The 6,399-nt window shown below is 31.2% G+C and overlaps 1 long non-coding RNA gene across 2 annotated transcripts; it reads left to right on the plus strand.

The window, feature by feature from the left end:
* Positions 1 to 916: 916 nt before the first annotated feature.
* LOC107901494 (uncharacterized) lies at positions 917 to 2,502 on the plus strand. 2 transcript variants are annotated; one of them, XR_001685266.2, is made up of 2 exons: positions 917 to 1,334; positions 1,823 to 2,502. It is a non-coding gene; the product is annotated as an uncharacterized lncRNA (long non-coding RNA). The 2 variants fall into 2 exon arrangements; XR_001685267.2 differs by having other exon boundaries at positions 2,032 to 2,502.
* Positions 2,503 to 6,399: the final 3,897 nt, after the last annotated feature.

Genomic DNA, 6,399 nt, shown 5'->3' on the forward strand with positions numbered 1-6,399 from the left:
TCTTATAAGGGTTATAAAACCTTCCATGCGGGTTGTTCTATTGTATCTACTCGTATGTACCAGCTCTGATCCTACTAAGTCCTGATTAAGTGATATTAGATATATAGAGAGGGGGGGAATCAACTACATGAAAATGCCACATTCTTCAATTATGCTAAGAAAAAAAAGTGCATACCAAATTTGTAAGGTTTACCAAAAATGCTAATGGTTAGAAATTTGGGTAAACTACGTAGAAAGTTACTAAATTGTTAATAAATTTATGTTGTAGTTACTTAATTTTAAAAAGTTATAAAATGATAATTAAATTATTTAAAAGTTCTCGTATAAATTATTAGATTGTTAAAATTGTTGTTGTATGACTTTCTCCGTTTATACCGTCTGCACCAATTAAAATCTCTTTTTCTTCTCTTTTACAATTCAATTTTTTTTAAATGAATAATTTTGAACATAATGAATTTAGGAACTAAAAATCAAATAGTTTTATTCTCTGATCTTCCACACTAACCATCAAATCAACTTGAATTTAAAGTATGTTTTCTATATCAATCGTCAAATTGTGGCTTGGAGTTCACTAACCAAACTTACTCAAACTACTCCTCTTTCTCCAAATCTTCCACTATTCTCCATCAGTTTTGATCAAATTTAGGAGGAGGTCTCAAGAAATTAACTATAACTATGCAATTAAAAACTGGTTTAAACGAAAATTTTGACCTTCCATAATGGTCTTTAGGCATTTCTTAAACTTGAAATTTTCAAATAATAGCAGAAAATATTCAACGTAATTTGAAATTAGAAAGGAAATGAACGTAATTTCAATATAAAAAAAATTGAAGAAGCCAATGAACAAAGCTGGCGGAAGAAAAGACAACCAACTCCACCTTTCATACTATTAATACATTGGATTAAAAATATTTTATATATTACAAGACCACTTGACACTAGAGGTGATCATGGGTTGGGTGGCCTAACTCGGCCCGGCCCAATAGCCCACCAAAATATGAGAGTGTTTGGGTAAAAATATAAGTGCGAAATATGAGTTTGGGTAAAAAATAAGACCCGTTTAGAAAACAGACCCGGCCTTGGGCAAAACTTTTTTTGTCAGGCCGGTGTATAATAAATATATATATTTTTAAATACATTTCCCTATTTCTCATTTCCTTAAGCTCGTGCACTGATCAAAATCCCTAAACCCTTCCCTCCTCCCTTTTGTCCCCAATTCGAAAATCCACCTCCACCGATCCACCATTCCACCTTCGGTCTTCGACGGCTTCACCCATTTCTAGAATCAGAGGTTAGAGCGGTGCTTCTACGTCTTCTACCTTTGAATTTCAAATGTGAGTTTGCTGCTGTTAATAGTGTTAAGTTGTTAACCCTAGTTTATTCGACATGTAGTTTTTTACTTTTTGCTTTTTTATTTTTGGATTGATGAACTGATTGATCTCTGTTATATTAATATGACCAATAGGGTGCTTTGATTTTCTGCCTGTAATTCATAAACTGATGTTGTTTGGATCCTTTATCCTGATAAAGGAGGAATCTTAGGGTTAGGGTTTGGGATGTTTTGGTAATTGTTGGGGAAGGATTGGTGTTTTGATAATATGATATATGGTGGTTTTCTAATTTTGATTTTAAGACACAGAATCTTCAGGGGGGAATTAAATCTGGAATTTTGGAATCTGTATTCTGGATTGTATGCTCAACCTTTTGAATTAGCATTGGTTTACATCTTTCACGGATGCTTAGTCAAACCCATTTTCCATGCTTTACTAATCTTGTGTCTGCCTTGTAATCTGCACATTGGTCATTGTATGGATGCTGTAAGGGCCCCTCCTCCTCTTTGCCTGCTTAGTCTTGAGTTGATTTTTTGCAATATCAAAGAGAAAGAGTTGTCTTCTTTCGAAAGTGATGCTAGTGAGGATAAAGACATGATCATCACACTCCCAAAAATCAAAGAGTTGAACTTGAATGTGATTAACAACATATGGAAGCAAGACTCCCCATCTCGTGATATATGACTCCTTGTTATTACAGAATGTTGAACCGTCTGAAGAAAAGCATGAAGATAGCCTTTAATTGCATGAAGCTGGGCTAATCGGACAAAAACAGTGGTTCAGCAAGTGACACACAGTCGGGATCATGTTCAAAATGAAAGGCCAGATGGTGAGGTATTTTGATCAGGTTCTTAAATGGAAATTTCATGTGTGCAAATATTAAATATTGACTTTTCAAGGATTTGTGAGAATTTTATGGTTTTAGATGCAGGGGATTATATTTTCTGCATTCTTTGTTTTTTTAGACAATTTAAACCTGCTAAGAGGAGACTTTTTCAGCCTTCTTTTCCTCACATATGTAATAATGGTGATTCATGCGCCATTTGGTTTAACAAAGCTGAATATTATGCATTTAAGTTTGGATTGCAGGTATAATTGTCGATCTTCTTGGCAGTCAATGTTCTTTGCAACCCAAAATATGTAATATAATATATTAGCCTACTTTATTTTCCATTATAATGTCAAGAGGTATTTACTTTACAGAGTTGAATACTCATTTTTCTTTGCTGGTAGCATTCTATTCTCTAGTTTGCAAATTGCAGTCACAAGAACAAAAACGACCCTACTTATTATTTGCGTGCGTTTTATGGCTCCATTATCTTCTAACTGCTGTAGAAAAAAAAACAGCTGGGTCTGGGCTTAGGAATTTTTTTGGGCCGGGTCTGTACAAAATTTTAGGCCTATATTTTGGGCCAGACTTGGGCCTAGAAAGCGGGTCAAAAATTTTTTCAGGCCCGGCCCATGATCACTTTTACCTGACACTTGACAGAGATTAAATCTTATAACTTTTAATTTTTTTCCTATATAGTTATATTTTATAATATTTTTTCCTAAATTTTAAATAATATCTCAATATTTTTGTATTATTATTATTATTATTATTATTATTATTATTATCATTTTCAAGTGTCACAATTAGACCTAATCATGAATCAGGTAGAGTTTTGGTGGAGCTAATGCAAATTTTTAGGCCCGTTTTCTAGGTCTCGACTCGAAAAATAAACTTAAAATTTTGTTTAAGCCCGACTCAGATAAAAAATATTAAACTTGAGCCCAACTCGGCCCGGCATATTAAAAATTTTATATTATTTTTTATATAAAAATAAAATTTAAATAGTAATACATCAAATTTATTAAAAACATTAAAATAAATTATTCCCAACAGATTGAAAATATATTTTAAGAAAAAGTCTTTATACTTAAATAACACTAAAATAGTTGCAAATTAGTAAGCAAATGTCTCTAAAACAGTAAGAAAATTAATTACAAAACAAAAGTTATACAATATCCAAACAATAACAACAGAAAAGTGGTAATAACAAAATGGCAACAAAACAACATTAAAATGGAAATAAACAACAATGAAAATTTTTAGGCAAATTCGGGTAGGTTTGGGCTCGAGCCAAAAAAATCTTACTCGAGGCCTAACCCGTTTAGAAAATGGGCCTTATTTTTTTTTGTTGAAACCCATTTTTCAGGTATATATTTTTGGCCAAATTCTCTTACTTTTCGAGTGGGCTTTTGAGCTTGGGTGAGTGGCCCAACCCATGATCAGGTCTAGTCACACATGATAGAGATACTTGAAAATAAAAAAAGGGTCATTAAAGTTAACGGTCAAAGGATATTTTTAATGCATTTTACCCATTTAGATACTCAATTGAGTAAAAAAAAAAACAGAAGCTTAATTGATTTTTTTGAAAAAATTTAAAAACTTTTTACACCCTTAAGCCTTCTATTTTTTTAAATATATTTACCAAGTTCACAATAATTTGTTTAATTCCATAAGTACACCAGCAATAAATTTTGACAAAAAAAATTAATTATGTCATCTATAAAGTAAAATATTTAAATAAAAAATAAAAAAATTAATCTTAGATAAACTATAAAAATAGTCACTTAACTATTAGCGTATTTCTATTTTGATCATATAGGTTTAAAAATTTTTATTTTAACCACTAACATTACTGAAATTTAATATTTTGCTTACTCATTCATTATGAAAGATTTTTTATTGACATAATAATAAATTTATCTATTCAATATTAACATATTCTATCAATTTGGTCTTAATTCTAAAAATTCAACAAATTTAACCTCAACTTTACACATTTTGATAATTTAGTCTTGATTCTTAAATTTTTAAAAATTTAAAAAATAAAAATATTTAAATGTTTATGTTTTTGATAAATTTACATAAGATTTTATAAAAATACATACAAAATTATAAAAATATTTATAAATAAATGAATACCCATTTTTCTAACACGAAATTTATTTATTAAAATAATATTTTTATAAATAAAATAATAATCTTATACATAAAACAATTTAAGGAAAAAAAAACATAAGAAGACTTGTAACACTACACACTTGACCAAGTCACCAGATTCAAATGTATGATGTCACATTATGTTATCGAAACAACTTGAACTAACTTAGCACATGTTCACAAAGTTTAGATCATAATTACCATGCATAACAATTAAATCACCCATTATGTTCATATACGTGCATTCATTTATACATAGGATTCTAATTCAATAAGTTACAAGTTATTGTGGGGTTGATTTTAGAGTTAGGACTCAAATCCAACTCAATTATCAAGTTTCAATGATATGTCTCGAGACAGACCTCATTATATTTTACGAATTTATTTATTTATTTTGCTTCGATAATGGCATGTCTCGAGACATTAGAATCCATTTCGCAATACAAGGTCCCTCATGTCTCGAGACCAACCTTACTTATTTTCTTATTTTAGTTTCAATGTTTGAATGCCTCGAGACAATGATTTCAATGTTTGAATGCCTCGAGACAATGAGTTCTTGTCTCGAGACCTAAAACAGGACAAAATTTATTAGTTTCGATGTGTATGGTAAATTTTGTTCCAACTGTCTTGAAACAGACTCAAGAGATGTCTTTCTCGAGACTTGATGGTGAAATGACCCTAAATGCACATTTTCAAGTACCTAAATCATACCAAATGGTACCATGAACATACTTAAACTTTACACCAATATAAAACCACCAATTTGGCACATTCAAACACAATCAAAGATCATCAAATCATATCTTATTGAGTATGAGTCCTATTTCAATCAAATTTGAGAAATAATTTTCCAGTTAAACTCTATTTATTTTTTTCAATCAAACGCTGATTAGTCTAGATTATTTTTTTTATTATTTGACCTATAAATTTAGCCTATAAATAGACTTTTTTACAATCTTAGAAAATACACCCATTAGATATTAGAACTCATAACACTTTTAGAGAATTTTGTGTTTACGTTTTGAGGGTTCTTTGCTTTTTGGGTTTCGGGGTTTAGTTTTTATCTCCATCTTTGTACTCTTTGTTCTTCTGCCATTATAGTATAATTATCTTTACCCGTGGTTTTTTATCCTCTTTGGAGGGGTTTTTCCACATTAAATTTGTGTGTTTAATTTTTTAATTTCTTCTGCTATTTTTACTTATTCGTTGCTTAATTGGGTTAATCCTCGACAAGTGGTATCAGAGCTAGTTCAAATTTTGTAGCTCAACCCATTCAGAGATGGCAACAACAATGTTTGAAATTGAGAAGTTCGATGGTGTCACAAATTTCAATCTGTGGCAAGTTTGGATGATGACAATTCTAGTTCAAACTGACCTAAAAAAAGTTGTTACCGAGAAAAAACTTGAGAATTTAAATAAAACAGAATGAGAAGAGCTTGATGAAAAGGCATTGTCTGCAATCCAGTTGTGCCTCGCAAATACGGTATTGCAGGAGGTATTGATGGAGAAGACCTCATCTGGCTTGTGAAAAAGTTAGAAACTCTTTATGCGACTAAGTCTTTGGCTAACTGTTTAGTGTTGAAACAACGTCTATTTAAGTTTCGCATGAACAAATGTGAGCTTCTTAGAGATCACATCAGTCAATTCATTACTCCTTTAAATGATTTAAAGAATGTTGAGGTTCAGATTGACGATGAAGATCAGACTATGCTATTATTGTGCTTTTTACCCCCTTTAAGGAGACCCTGATTTATGGTAGAGACAAACTCTAGTTCGAAGATGTGAAGGGTCATTTGTTGAGTTAATACAAACTCGACAATGAGTTTGGTTCAGATAGCAAGGTAGATAGGTAAGACTTTCGTTTTGGTAGCATCAAAGAAGCAAGACAAAAGATGTTGCTATTATAAAAAGTTAGGTCACGTCAAAGTAGATTGTTATAAATTGCTGAATGAAAGAGCTGCTGAGAGTAATGAGGAAGATGTAGCTGGTGCTAATTTGGCCGATGAAAGCAGTGATGATTTTTTGTTAGTGTCAACGAGCTTGAAGAACGTCCGAGTGGATCCTAGATTCGAGATGTTC

Source organism: Gossypium hirsutum, chromosome D06, assembly GCF_007990345.1.
Source record: "Gossypium hirsutum isolate 1008001.06 chromosome D06, Gossypium_hirsutum_v2.1, whole genome shotgun sequence".
Classification (NCBI taxonomy): domain Eukaryota; kingdom Viridiplantae; phylum Streptophyta; class Magnoliopsida; order Malvales; family Malvaceae; genus Gossypium; species Gossypium hirsutum.